We start from the raw sequence: 16,754 nt of genomic DNA on the forward strand, positions 1-16,754 counted from the left end.
AAAACACAAACTCAGCTCGATTTCTGGGTTTGGTTTAAAAACCCTAAACGGGTTTGGGTTTTTTTGGTGTTTTTGGGTTGGGTTTAGTGTTTCTAGGGCGGCGAACAGAGGTTGGGGGAGGTCGGCGTTTCCAGGGGTGAGGGAGGACGACGCGCCGATGAAGGTTGGGCGGCCGGTGCGCCGGCGTGGGTGGGTGCAGGGGAGGGGGAGATGGCAGTGGGTGGGGGGGAAGGGGTGGTTGTTTTTTTTTTTAATTTTAGTATAATTATTAAATTATTAAAAAAAATAATTAAAAACCTAACTATAGTTAAATGTTATTGTTAAAAAAATAAAAAAAACCTAACTATAGTTAAATTTTTTATAAAATATAATAATTAATGGCACCATTAATAATTATAAAAAGTTTAGGAGTACCAAAGATAATTTTAAGAAACTTTGTTTACCACTTAGAATTTTATAAACTTGGAGTTTACCAAAGAGAATTTCCCTTTTAATAAACATCTATCAATAAACAATTTACATGCATGTAGTATCAATATCCAAATGAGACTCATAAGCATTTCTAAATATGAGAATGAAATGAACGTGCATTTAATTTAAGTGACTATTTTTCAATATGAGAATGAACATATATAACAATCCAAATTAACACTTATCAAAATTCGAATGGTCATCAATTAATATATGAATGAACATATATATAGACCAGAATGAGCATTTATCAATATGAGAATGGATTATATAAAAAAAGAAATTTTCTTCATTAGTCATAACAGAACTATAGGACAAATTGTACACAATTTTTAAAATTTTAGGACAACAATTAATAATATAAATCACGCCATATAACACAAAATTAGAGAATATCAAACAATAACATAACTCAACTACAATTATAAGAATCACTAACTTCCACAAAAAAGTATAAGAAGTCACAAACTCTTACTTAAAATCTTTAATAGTAGATAAAAAATTTGATGAAAATGACAATAATATGATCATATATCAGAAATCTAATGCTCATATATTAATATGTGAATGATCATTTACTAATACGCTAATGAACATCTTTCATAACGAAAGTGAACATTCTTCAACAATTATTTTCCTCACTAAACTAAATTTACATCTTAATAATATGACAAAATAGATCAAACTATCCAGAAAATTAGGACAACACTCTGTTTTCAATTATTTATGTCTAATAATTATACGGAGTATAATATAATAACACACCATAATTAATTCACACACAAGAGCACATCAAATATTGATATAATTCAACCAATATATTATTTTTTTTTCTATGATAGATTTGACAATCAATTTGGGGAAAAAAATTAGAGTAATCAAATCAATATTTAACGATTATATCAATTCATTGAAAAGGAAAAAGAAGAGAGAAATTAGTACCTCATCAATGATTAGCGTCAACAATGAAGCTCCGATAAGAAGTGACTTGAATAGATTATGATTAAACTTCTATGATGAAAAATATGATCTGAAGGTTTTTAGAGAGAGAAAATTAAGGATGAAGGTTTTTGGAGAAAGAAAATGAATATGATAGAAATTTTTTGAAGAGAGAAAATAAAGGATAATGGTTTTTGGAGAGAGAAATCCTAGAATGAAGCTTTTTAGAAGATAACAATGGTGATATATACAATCTGAATTTTTTTTGGAATACTAATTTATTAGGGATGGAGGTATATTGGTGTGTGTGGGGGGTGTAGGTATATTTACCTACACTAGGGTGTAGACATCAATAATTAGATTTGTTGGGCGGATATCTTCATTGTTTGGTTTAGGCACAATCACTTCAACTATTGCGCCTACTATTATAAGTTTTTGTTGCTGATTTGGGTTTTATTTAGTCGGTTATCATGTTTAGGCAAGTAGTATTTTTGATGGGATTAGAAGTTGATTAGGAGTCAAACTCCTTTTTTCTATCTTATTAAAGGAGGTAGTACGGAGGTTTTGAGATTAGGTGATTTAGTTTTAGTTTAGTTTTAAGTTTTCCTCATATACTTTTATTTTGTTTTAGTATTGGTGACTTTTAATTATTAGTTTCATATTACTGTTTTTATTAGCTTTCTTTATTATTGTTTTCATATTAGTTTTATAGTTAATGTTTTTAATCATGCTTTCTTTAATTGCTTTAATTAGTGTAGATTTAATTATGTGCGAGTAGTTTAATTCTAGGGTTTTTAGGGGATCCATAATTAATATGAAGGGACAAATTATTATTGTTGATTATTGATATTACTTGATATATTCTTATTGGATTGTTTTAATTCTTTGCAATTATATTATGAATCGAGCAGATATGATTTGATTGTAAAAGTATAGCAATATTGAATTGATGAATCGAGCAGACGCTAATTTGATATTAAAGGCTATTTTCAATAGGAACTTAGATCTGGTAAATTCCGAGAGCCTGTTAGATCTATGTTGATTAATAAATTGCGGGAGCCTGTTAATCATGTTATATGTGCAATGTTAATTGTTGATTGTTATGTTTATCCCGGAATATTAATTATTGGTGAACCTATGATCCTAGGCTTTTTATTATTGATTTCTCGCTATTTATTCTCCTTAGTTTAACTCCCTTAAACAACAATTTGGTTACTTGATAATTTAGATTATATTAATAAATAGGAATAGAAAGACTTGTTTCCTTATGGATTCGACCCTATTTCCCTATCTATATTAGTTAGAGGACTTATGTAATACTTTTGATTAGGTGATACGACTTTAGCCTATCAACTATTTACCCAATATCACATTTTGTTGATTTTCATTGATTTTTTGTGAAACGTAGAAAATATATTGCAGCAATTACAAGTAGCAATGAACTAAAATAACTTAAAGAAGCTATGAAACATGAGGGATGGAGAAAGGCGATGGCTGAAGAAATAAAGGCACTTGAGGAACAGGGTACGTGGATGCTAGATGATTTGCCACCTGGTGAAAAGGCTCTTAGGACTAAATGGGTCTACATGGAAAAGTATGATGAGCATGGAAACTTGTAGAGGTTGAAAGCTAGACTAGTGATATTCGGTCATCAAGGTCTAGACTACAATGAAACATTTGCTCTGGTACGTGGCAAAGATGTTGACAATTCGAACCTTTCTTGCAGTTGCAGCAGTGAAGAATTAGAAGGTTCATCAAATGGATGTGCACAATGCCATTTTACATGGTGACTTGGAGGAAGAGGTATACTTGAGAATTTCCCCTGGTTTTAACAAAAATAATTCTAGGAAAGTGTGCAGGATGAAGAAGTCATTGTATGAATAGAAGCAGGCTCCTCGTTGTGGCTTGCAAAGTTGGCAACGGCTTTGAAAAATTATGGCTTTAAACAGTCGTATCCTGATTATTCCCTATTTATTCTAACGAGAGGGAAAATGCAACTTAATGTGCTAGTTTATGTTGACGATTTAATTGTTGCAGGCAATGATAAGTCTGCTATGTTGAATTTCAAATCACGTTCAGGGAACTGTTTCAAGATGAAGGACTTGGGAGTATTAAAATATTTTCTAGGGCTAGAGGTAGCCCGAAACAAGCAGGGAATTTTCATGTGTCAGAAAAAGTATGCCTTGGATATTATTACAGAAACAAGTTTGCTTGAAGCAAAACCCGTAGATTTCCCCATGGAGCAAAACCACAAGCGGATGGCGGAAATTTTACATGATATGGAGAGGTATAGGCGTCTTATAAGACATTAAATTTATTATCCTGTCACTAGGCTCGACTTGGCCTATTTAGTGCATATTTTATCCCAATTCATGCAAAGTCCAAGAGTTGAGCATTGGGATGCTGCCTTGCGGATTATGAGGTATTTGAAAAAGAATCCGGGTTAAGACATCTTGTCGAGATATGATAGTGCTCTACAATTGAACGGTTGGTGTGATTCAGATTGGACAAATTGTCCATTAACTCGACAACCCTTGAGTGGTTGTTTTGTTTTACTTGGTCTATCTCCCGTGTCATGGAAGACCACAAAGCAACACACAGTGTCTAAGAGCTCGGCATAAGTGGTTAAAGCTGCTTTTGGGGGACTTAGGTGTGCAACATGAAAGTGACATGCACCTACATTGTGATAGTCAATTGACACTATACATAGCTTAGAATCTAGTTTTTCATGAACGTACAAATCATATTGAAGCGGAATGTCACTTTGTGTGAGATGTTATTACAGCAAGTACTATCAAAACATCATACGTGTCCACCAGGTTTCAGCTAGCCGACATTTGTACAAAGGCTTTGGGAAAAGTCAAGTTTGAGTTCTTACTCCGCAAGTTAGGCATTTGTGACCCGTTTGCTCCAACTTGAGGGGTTATTGGAGATATCCTAGAATAATATTATTATGGTAGGATATTATTGTGGAATATCGTGGAATATTATTGTGATTTGGTATGATAGAATTATATAGTAATTATCTTTGTGAAGATATGCTAGGTTGTTAGTCATAGTATTATATATACTTGTATATGTTGTGAAAAGTAATGAGAACTTACAATGAATATTTTGATAATTTGTGATTAATTTAGGGAGTTGTTAAACACCACCCTCGAATATCCAGTTAACGCCAACAAAATAAAATTTATTTACGAATTTAACCTCATATATAAACATAAATTTACCATCTCAAACATAATATCTAACTCACCCTCACTCCTCTCTCTAACCACCACTATAATACTCCTCATTTTTATTATATTTTTATATATATAAATTAATTATTTTATTTATTAAATTTATTAAAATAATTTATTTCATTTTAAAAATAAATTATTTATTTAGATAAATTGTAAGTGTGTATAAATTAAATGGATCATGAATTGAGGCAAAAAAAATTATTTTTAATTGGGTCAATCCTATTTAAATGAGTGGACCAACTTATTGGGAATTTAGGGGCCCAATAACTCCAATAAGTTGGCCCAAGTGAAAATTTGAGGGGAAGTAGAAATTAGTAACGGCAAAGTTGTAAATATGAGTTTTGTTTTTAAAAGGAGAGTGTAAATACCTTAAAACCTCAAGATTTTCTTCACAAGTTTCATAATTGTCAGATTTCACAAAAAAGTTCAAAGGTTTTCTCTTTATTTTCTCTCTCCTTTCTCTCCTTATTTTTCTTTTCTTTTTCTTCTTCTTCTTTTCCCCTATTTTTCCCACGCCTCTTCTTCCTCCTCCTTCCTCCTTCACGCCGGCCATCACCACTGACAGCCCACCGGCGGCAGCAGCAGCGCCGGCAGCCCAGCCGATGTCGTCTCTCTCCTCTTTTTGCGATTTGTGTATAAAAAAGGAAAAAAAAAACAACTTTTTATTCCTAAAATTAATTCTATTGATTTATTGTTTTAAAAGTATGATTTTTATTATGTTTTGGTATTGATTTTGGGATTTTTGATGTTGCAAAATTATTAATACAAATTTCAGTTTTTTATTTAATTAAAAACCCCAAATTATAAACGATAGAAATTGGGGATTTTGTATAATTGGTTAGGGATTGAGGCTAGGTTGTTGTTATTGATTAATTCATGGTCTAATCATGTTTTTGATGAGTTTAAAGCCTTCAATTTAATGCTGGAATTTAATTATACACATTACTTTTTAATTATTAAGTTAGGGTTTGATTACCCATAAAAGGGAAAAAGGTTTTAATGATTTATATATGATTTCCTAGTCTAAAAGTGATGTTTTATACTACATAAGTATGCTGGAATTTTATTTAAGTCATGAAAACTAAGTCTTTTTAAAAGGAACGTTATTTATATTGTTGTTTCGGAAACTTACCGCCTTTATAGTACCCTCTCAGGAACTCGTTTAAGAATAAGATGTCTCGTATTTCTCGAAAAAGTGATTCGATTGATGATATAAATGATCTATCATGCCCATTTAAGTATTTCAATTTTTCTTTTTTTTGTCTTGTTTTAAGGTGGAAGATTTTCTAGAATTTATTTGAAAGCGATAATTTCGGGGCCAAAGTAAGACAGTGAAAGAGTGTCACTTCCGATCATGCTTGCATATCCATCATTTGAGTCTCCAACAATTATTCCAATAATTACATATCCGATTTGTACCCACTTAAAGAAAAGATGTTATGGCTTTTACGTCATTAAAAGGGGTTGATTAGTATGGTTAAAATAGTATTATAGTCGCTGGAAATTTGTGAAAATAGTGGATTAATTATAGTTATGTATTTTAAATTGTAGGAAGTTTCGAGCTAAGTGATTTCTAGCAAGTGTGGCCAATTTAAGGCAATATTCAAGGTACGTATGTGCATAAGAATATTGTGTATGCGTAGTATCATGTTAGGATTGTGAATTATGATTGAAGTGATGAATTAGTAGCATGTTTGGTTGATTATATATATGCTTGGAATTGATATTGGTTGAACATGGATTATTATGCAAGCATGTGAATAAGATATTTGAAGCATGATACAAGTTGAATATATGTGAATCATGGAAGTATGTTTTATTTTTAAGTATCAAGGAAGCGTGAAATTAATAAGCAAGGCTTATGTAGGTTTAAAAGAGCTATAATTAGAATTATTAAACATGATCCATGAATTTTATTCTCACCCATTTATTATTGGTGTTGAGTCAAGTAAGGAAATTAGTTTATTTATTTACTCATCAAGTAAGTTGAGATCGAGTCAAGGAAGTTTATTAGTGCATTCTATGCACCAAGGTAGTAATCGTGCAATTTTGTGCACAAAACTAGGCAAGAAACCTTAATTAATAAATAGTATGTGCTCACTAATTAATTCAAGAATGAATTGGAAGTATGTGTTGAGTGTTGTTATGTTTATTCTTGATTGATTGGTTTGGAGTCATCACATGTAAAATTGATAAATCACGTAAAGTGTAAGAGGATACACACCAAAACTCTTGGAATGTATATACCTTGAGTATGAACATATGGGGGGAGTTATGTGACTTTATATTTGAGCATAGCTTCTACAAGGGTACAGTACGCTGTACTTTCTTTTATTATTATTTATGCGCTGGAATTCCGTCACCAAGGTGTGACATAGTAGGTGCCTATTGGGGTAGCTCCCTGATTAGAAGCTCCATTTTTAATGGGCTATTTTTAAGGAAGGAAACCCGTTCGATGCGTAATCCAAAGCTATTATTTAATAACTAATATTGCTAGTTATGAGTCAAAGGTAAGTTGACTGTGATTGTATGGCAAGCATGTTTTATTATTATTCTTGTAGATAGGATATTCATGTTAGTATGGTGCATATATACTCATCTTTTTCTTATTCGTACTTTTGTGTTTGTGTTTGGCTTTCCTTTGGTTGGCCCTACTATGACCCATTTATATGGTGAGTAGAGGGTTGAAATAAAGGGGAAGTGACAGGTACTTGAAACATGGGAATGAGTGCCGAGTGTTATTTGTTATGCTTTCCTAGTTTTATGATTTGAGTTATTGATTATGGACTAACTTTGTTGTGTTTAAAATTAAGTTGGATTTTAAAAAGGGTCATGTTTGGATTGGTTCCAAATTGTGATTTAATTATTTCTATTTTGTTTTGAGGTTGTGAACTCATGTTTATTTTGAAAGTTTGTTTTTAGTTTAGACTTCTACTGTGTGACTTTGAAAAAATTAGCCTTAGCCGTTATCACTGTGACAGTAATATTTTGGATATTTCCTTTAGAAGAGTTTTATTTAGAGTAAAAAGAGTATTTTAAAATAAGGGTATTTCTGGGGTATTACAACCACCACCATAAGTGAAGTTTTTCATTGCACTTTATCATCTTGACCATCGATTCGAATTTTGTTTGATCTTTGTTTGTTGTATCCTTATAATAGGCACAAGATTTTTGTTGTAAAGAGTTTAGAGCAAAGGCGTTGTATTTCAAGCTTATCATTGCAATTAAGATCTCAAAGTTTCAATTTTCCACCACCACCACCTCCTTTAACCACCAATACCACTAGACCTAGCTGATTTTCTCGCGGAAATGCTAAGGAGGGATAAGGGAAACGCTGTCGTCGCCGGAGGCAAAGTTTTTTTATTTATTTTCCGATAAACGCTGAAAACGCCCATTTTTTCCGGAAATCTAAGGCGAAAACGCCTAGATATTTCGAACCATCGCTGGAGGTTCGAAATATCTTGGCGTTTCTGCCATGGTGTTTCTAAGAAAATGAGCGTTTAAATATGTTTTGATTTCATATTTGTTTAAAGTTCTTATGATACAAATTGAATACGAAATGAATTTATAAAGAAAAACAACATCTTACTGGAATTTGGCTTTTATATTACAAACTGGTCAGACCCAACAAATCAGAGAAAGTTCGAAGAACCAAAAGTATTCCCCATGAAGCTTTAAACAACAAAAATAGCAAACATGAAGGATTAATACCTTATAAAGGCTCCGCAACAAACAAACTAGCATTAAAATAGAGTTCTAGAAACGAAACTATAGCATAGTTAATAGATAGTAGTCTGAAGGCTTGATCTTGATAGCAGCAATAAGCACGTAGAGGCAATTCTTGTTGTTATTATTGTTGTTTTTATTATTTTTGACTTTTGGTTATTATTGTTGGTGTTGTTATTATTAATTTACTAGATTAGTACTCGTATGGTGCACGATTTAAGCTTTTAAAAGATATTTTTATTAATATTATATTATTAATTAATTAATAATTTTGCAACAAATCATATGAAAAAGTACTTTTCGGAAGAAAAAGTTCATTAATGCGTTTTTAGTAATTGACACTCATACTTTTATTTATTTTTTAAAAAATAATCTTCCTAATATTTGAATTTATTTGTTGGAAATAAAAAAAATTAAAAAAAAAAGTTTGTAAAAAAAAGATAATGTCATAATCAATTTTGGAGGGAAATTTTTTAATTAAAAAATGACATATGTACAAAGATGATGTCAGCGGTTTTAACTTTAGTAATAATTATAGATTATAGATTATAATTGTTATTGTTATTTATTATTATAAGAATTGTTCTTTTTTTAATAAAGAATTAGAGTTGTTCTTATTATGTTAGTTTTGTTGTTATTATTATCATTATTATTATTGTTATTACTATCAAATTTTTGTGGACAGTGAAAATGGTAAGTTAAGGTAAATTTAATTATTTTTATAACATGGCTCAAAGTATAATTTAAGAGGCTTTTATTATTAATCTTATATGACAAGTTTATAATTTGCGGCAACAAATTGATAATCCCGGTGGAAATGAAGGAATTGTATTATGTGCAGATTCTTTCAGCTCCAAAACTGAAAAGTATACGATCAAATCAGCGATAGTTTTGATTGATAGTTACGTGGTTACACGTATTTGTTATAATTATAATTATATGTGTATATGATAGTTACGTAATCACACGTATTTGTTATTTTATAAATAATTTCACATAATTTGTTAATTACATAAATAAATTTAATATTATTTGTTTTATTTAATTTTTCATATCTAATTAACTAACTAGATTTAAGCCCGAATGATACACGGGATTGTATTAATAATTAAATTTAACATCTAACATTCAATCGTAATAATAAATATTAATACAAATTACTACTAATTTTTTTAGTCTTATACAATTTAAATTCACACATATATAAACAATATATATTTTGTAAAATTTTTATTTATACAAAAAAATAAACAATTCTTGAAGGAAAATAGAAAGAAAATATAAACTATGTGAGGCTAACTATTTTCAAATTGTAAACATAATTAAAATGAATAATCTTTCATCATGCAACTCAATCTTTTCCCTTGCAAAATTCATATGTATGACTAACCTGATCACTAATGTCTAACACATAAAAGAAGTTTCTTTATTGACAAAAGTTATACATTTATTTGTGTAAGACATTAGATGAGTTTATATATATATATGAGAGAAAAAATTCTGAATTTAAAGTGGTAATTTAAAGTGGTAATGAAGTTTTATGATTAAAGATATGATAAACTTTAATATGATAATTTTTTTTGTTAATGTAACGTTTAATCCTTTAATTCAATAAATAATGAGTAGACGAGTTTTTTTATTATTATTTTTTTTTTTTTTTTGCAAGATAAAAAGAAAGGATATTTGTTAGTTTAATACAGATTAAATTTTTATATTATTATTTATATTTAATCCACATTTGAGTTTTTTTTTAAATGAACATGGTTTTATTTCAACAAATAAATGAATGTGATTTTAGTTGAAAACAAAATAAGTTTAATATATTTTTTTGGTGAAAGAATTATTTTAATATATAGTTTATCTAATTCAGTAGAACATTTTTTTAACACTATCATTTATTTTTTAGTTTTTAATGCATAATTTAAATCCTTATATCTAAATTATTTTTTATTTTTTTTGAAAGATAATTTTTAGTTCTTTAAAAAAATGATAATTTTTAGTTTTTGAAATAATTTAAATCTTAATAAATTACTATTCGTTGTTTTTAAACAAAATTCTGAAATATCATTAGTGGCATGTGAATTTTTTAATTCTAAATTAAAATACAAATCTAATTTCTAATTGGTTAAAATAATACATTTGTTTACATGGCGCGCCGAATGCTACCGAAAAATGTCTACTTTATATATATATACACACACTGATGCATTAGACATTAGAGTTATTATATTTATTATATGAACATAAGAAACATATACTATTTAGTAATGTTTTACAAAAAACAAAAAACAAAAAAAAAAAAAAAAAAAAAAAAAACTTGTTTTTACTTACTTGTATTTGTTTTGTAAGTCATTAGGAAAATTTATTTATATTATATCTTTATAATTATTTTTATCGGTATTTATTTTTATCGGTACCCAAATAACCCAATAACTCCTGAATTCTTTGTTGGTCCATATATGTTAGTCAGCCCCTATTCTTTCTTCCTCCAAGTTTATGTAATGACCAAATTATCTCCAAATTACTGCGAAAAATCTATTGCATCCTTAGTTGGGAAACATAAACCAAACAGCTCCATTTAAAATAAAACAACGTTTTTGCATCCACTCAAGGAGTCACCGAGTTAGAATTATGAGTGTCATCGATTTCTTAAAGTGTGTTCAAAATTCTACCCAATAAGTTTTGGGTGTTAAAAAAAGCTATTAGAACTTGACCATAAAACTAACTAATTCACGTGCAACGCGTGCGTAGGCTTCCCTAATTAATAATATATAGGTACAATTAATTATATTTGATATACTTAAGGACGTCAACTAGCTGAGTTGAGACAAGTATTAGTTTGTTTGGTCTAGTTTTAATAAGAAATACTTGAGCTCAAGCTCACACTAAGCTTCACTAAGCTTTCAATTTGCTTCTTTGAGCTTGGCTCGTTTGTTGTTCGAGTATGGCTCACAAGTAACTCACTTTAATTTGAGCTCAAGCTCAAGCCAAGTTAGATTAAAACTAAACGAGTCATTAATAAACAAGCAAGGCTGAATTTTAACAAAATACAAAAAACTAATGGAACTACCATATATAATATGGAAAAACAATTGGCATGACTCGGAAAGTTGATAATACTGGGGCGGTATATAAAACTTCATATGAAATAATTCAAAATAAGTTACTCCGTAAAATAAGATGACGAAATATACCCTAATTCACGATTCCAAAATATAGAAAGGTAACCAACACTTAGATAAGTCTTCTTTGATCAGAACTAAGAGCATCAACTGTGGAGAGGATTACTCTTCTTTTAGCCATCCTATTCAATTCTTAAAAGTCTTTGTTACCTTTTACCAAAAGGAATGAGTGAGTGACAGTATTCCTCTTGGTGAAGTGGAAAGAACTCCTTAGCTTGCGTGCAATTTAATTGACATTTTTTTTCTTTTTAAATAAATAAAAGAGAAAATAAAGTAGCACGGTTGTCAACAACATTTGGAGGAGTATTAGAAAGGCAATGGTAAATTAGGACAAGATTCCTCTTTCAATTTGTTAGCTTATTTTTAAGATCAGAGCAAGAATATTTATAACGATAATGTTAAACAAACAATTATTATATTTAAAAAAATTATCACCAACGGTCATAAAATATTATTCTATATAAAGTGAGTATATTTATCCCATATTTTTACACACTTTTAGTTTTAGCATTTTTTTTTTCTCATTAGTCTCTTATTTGCCATAAAAACCAATTCTCACTCATACACAAATAAATTTTTCCATTTCACTTTTGTTTTCAATTACCCTTCAACAAGGATCATAATAATTCAAATTACGAGAGAAATATGAATTTTTAAAATAATCCACCTTTTGATCTAAACCTATTGAGTTTTCCTCAATTTCAGGCTGCTTTACAATGAGCTGGCCTTGGTTAATAAGCCATATTAACAAAGAATGTTAATATGATGGTATTTTCGCAATTATGAGAGCATCTGTCTAATATTTTAATGTTTTTATGGTTTGTAGGTGATGTGGCACTTAATTGGGACGTTAGCCATTAGAAACGGTCATTTTCATCCTCACTATAATTACAATATCCTTTAGCATTTGCACTTCCTGTTGAGACTCCATTGAATCCACACCTTCAACCCAACACAATTATATGAACACACTATCATTTAAACTTCCTGCTTTTCCTATTCACTCCAATTACCATCAATCCAACACAACTACATGCTCATCAACGCAAATATGTTGTATCATTTAACTCAAATCAACTCATTTATACATGACATTAACTCAATTAGATAAATCAATCAATTCATCTAAGTCATACAATTACACATGACATTACCACAATCAATCAATAAATTATTTAACTGTAAAAAAATCCAATTTACAACAACAATAACGAGAAGAATCAACCCGATAAACTGGAAATAATGTCGTAAATTAAAGAAACGACACATACTTATTGGGAACCCTAGCTCCACATTGCTCAGTCGCCGCAACTCCCCCGTGGAATCTCTCGCTGTACAATGCTTAGTCGCCACAACCACCACATGTACCGCCGCCTCCGTAGTTTGAAAACACAGACAACAATTAAGATCGACATAGAAAATTGGGGGTAACTTTAATTCAATATGAGACTGAGTGGAATTGTGGAGAACATGTTCTCGACTTGCAATATCTTTTGGAGGAGAGTTAGACCATTCAGGAGAACTGAACAACAGTTGATTCAGCAACGGAAAATAGTTACCGAACGGGACTGTAAACAAACAAGGAGTTAACGCTCATTTTGGACGTTAAAGGTCATACCCGCATGTTTACAATTTTGCCCTTACTAAAAAGGTGGAAATGACCGGTGCGCCCTCATATAAACAAGTCTGGTTAATATTGCATATTAACCAATATTTTCTCCTTTATAATGTTACAATAGCCAATCAAGACATATAAATGTCAACAATATACTCCGATCCAATTTCAACCTTTTTTCCTTAAAGTAGCACATCATATCAACAACCTGTTGGTAATACCTCGTTTTTCCCCCATGTGTGAACATTTCACTCGGGACATGGACCAATCTCCGGGAGTAGTTTACAGCAACAATTCAATGCCAATAGAGGGGGGTGATGAACATGTAGAAGAATTTGTGGGGGCACAACATCTAGAAGACATTGACAATGTTCATGCCAAAATTGTTCTACAAGAAGTTGTCAATACTAACGGACAAAGGAAAATCCAATCATGGGGCATAGTCGAAGATAACACACTCTAAGAGGGGGAACCAAGACAAAGAAAAGCGGATTATGGGTTGAAATTATAACCTTTACGAAAAGGCAAGAATAGAAAAACCCAATGAGATCAAGGTAAGAAACATTTAATCTATGCAAAATCGATGGGATCATATCAATTTACATGTTGATAAATGAGTATATGCATATGACTATTATAATCGAACAAAGGGTAGTGGTACGGTGAGTCAGAACAAATTTGGAGAAACTTACGCACAGGGCTTATTACGCAACTAACAATAGGATTTTTTTTTCCCATTGTTTTGAAACTTTTAGAAAATACTCAAAATAGGACCCTTCAATTCATTTTCTAAAGATCAATAGAATATGTTACATGGTGGGCAAGCGTCCATCAAAAAGTGGGGGAAGCGGTAAGAGATTACAACCTGATTCTCTATCTGAGGTTGGGGGAAGAGCTAAAAGACTTGGTGACATAAAACAAACAAAGATAAAAAGTAAAGCATCTACTACTTTTTCAAGTATAAATCTTGACTCATTAAATACATGCGAATTTTGGCTAATTTAGTGACAAGATGAACGAGTAGGGTGAGCGGCTGATGGATTAGCTCAATGAACGAGAACGAGATGAATTCAAAAAAAAAAACTAAAGAAAAATAAGATGTTAAAGGACGAGGCCATGAAGTTTAGAATGTTATAAAAAGATTAATGCCGAAACAAGTACTTAATGATGTTGATGAATTAAAAAAGTATAAGAAATTGAGAGATGGATTCAACGGAAGATTTTCACTTTGATTTAATTTAGTAATTGTAGTGGTTATCATAAATGTTTACGGTTGTAAATTGTATTTTTTTTAATTATTATTGTTATTGTTACTGTCGTACCGTTTAATCTTGGTGTAATTTGTATGAATTTAATAATATGATGTTATTTTTACTAATCTATAATATTATTAAAACTCATATAGACAACAAGCTAACGACATGTATCACCCTTCTTTCATATGACTTGCTGCCACACGTGCGCTACGCATCAGTTGTCACCCTATGTATCATCACCCCTCTCTCACCGCATTAAATTGTACTAACCTTTAGCCTCCTTAGAAAACTCTTCATTTATGTAACTTTTATTCTCTATAATAATGTTTAATTTACTTGAAATACTTTTCATATGTATAACCTTTAATTATATTTTCATTTATGTATTAATATTTTCATTTATAATTTTTTTGATTAAATTTATAAATTTATGATGATGTGGGGCATCGCCCAAGCCAATAACTACTTTTAGTTCTATTAAATCTACCTTAAATCATTATTTAGTTTTATTTTACTATTTTTAATTATTACATAATCTATAAGTTTATGTGATAATATAACATAGTAACTTCGTAGTCATATGCATAATACAAAAAAATCTTGTATGGACCTAGTCCACAACTATCATAAGGTATGTACCAGTTGCAATTTTTCCAAATTACGACCGATGCGGAAACGGTCGTAATTAATAAAAAATTGCGATCATTTAAACAAAACGGTCGTAAAGTCACCGAATTTTAGTAGTGGAAGGAGGTTTCATATGGGTAGACCTCTTTTTCTTCGCATTGTCAACACATCAAGTGTAATTAACCGCTACTTCCAACAACACCCTGATGCTACCATGCGTTTTAGTGCTTCAGCCAAATGCACAAAGGCCATACAGATGTTAGCTTATGGTTGTTTAGCTAATCAAGTAGATGAATACCTGAAGTTTGGTGCAAGTACTGCTAGAGAAATGTCTTGGAGAGTTTGTTGGTGGACTCATTGCTCAATTTTCAACTGAGTACCTTCGCAAGCCACCATTAGAAGACATCCAACATCTCCTTGGAGAAGGGATGGACAGAGGCTTTCCTAAATATGTTGGGAAACATTGAATGCATGCATTGGGTATGAGCAAACTATAGCTAGATGGAAAGGAATGTATAAAGGAAGAACAACAACAACAAAAGAGGATGAGGAAAATGATTGAGATAGTAGGTAGTGATGCAGAGGAAAGAGAATGTTTATGTGTTAAATGGAGAAAAGGATAGAGAAAGTGGGAAGGATATACCATATAAATCCTCCCCATTGTTCATGCTCTCAAGGGCAATCACAATTCCTTTACGTGTGAGAGTGAAGGATAGTTCAAGATCATGGGATTAATTCTCATCATCCATCCTAAACATTTAACTTCATTTCGTACATCAAATCAACAGTTTTGGAAACAAATTGGGTCACATACTAACCAAAAGGTGAAATTTATCTTTTGCACTAGGGATTCTAGCGTGCGCAATGCGCGCTATGGCTAGTCTTTGAAAAAATGAAAAGAGTTTTTACAATCGGCCCTTATATATTTGCATGATATTTTATTATACTCCCTCCGTTTCATTTTGTTAGTCTCATTTGAAATCAATCACTTAAAATAAGAAAAGGAGGAATCCTTATAATTTGGAATTTGATTGGAGCTTTGTAATTAATGTTTTGTCTATTCCTGTATTATTTGTTTTATTTATGGAAATTGGCCATAATTAAATCGCCTATAATAAATCTTGATTAGAAGAATTTGCCATGTCAGCAATCCACTAACGCATATATTAACTAATTAGAATTATTTGACTCTTTAAACACCCAATTAGATTATTATTCACAGCTTATGAAAATTATTCACCCTATAATAATATTAGGAATATATTCTATATGGGTATATCATTATGAAACGCCCAAAATAGTATATGGACTAACAAAGTGAAACAGAGGGAGTAACTATTTTTATATAGACGATAAATGTGTTAGATGTTGTATAACTGTACAATATTCTTTGAAACCTTAATAGAATTGACGGTTCCCTCTAGGTTTTCTCCCTGGGAGGGTTTCTTGGTTCCCTCTAGGGTTTTCCCTTGGGAGGCTTTTCCTAGCCTCCATTGCTAGATTTTTTCTGCTTTTTGAAGGTTTTCGTTCGCTCTTCTCCTTTTTTTTTTCTCTTCTCTTCCTTCTCTTTTCTTCTGATCTTAATTGTAAATTTTTGTAGGGGTTTCCACCGATGGTTTTACCGGTGGTAAGCCCCAAAAAAACTTTTTAATTGCTTTCAATAAATGGATCCCATCTTTATGATGGAGTTTAT

This window comes from Chenopodium album, chromosome 11 (assembly GCF_948465745.1).
Source record: "Chenopodium album chromosome 11, dcCheAlbu1.1, whole genome shotgun sequence".
Classification (NCBI taxonomy): domain Eukaryota; kingdom Viridiplantae; phylum Streptophyta; class Magnoliopsida; order Caryophyllales; family Amaranthaceae; genus Chenopodium; species Chenopodium album.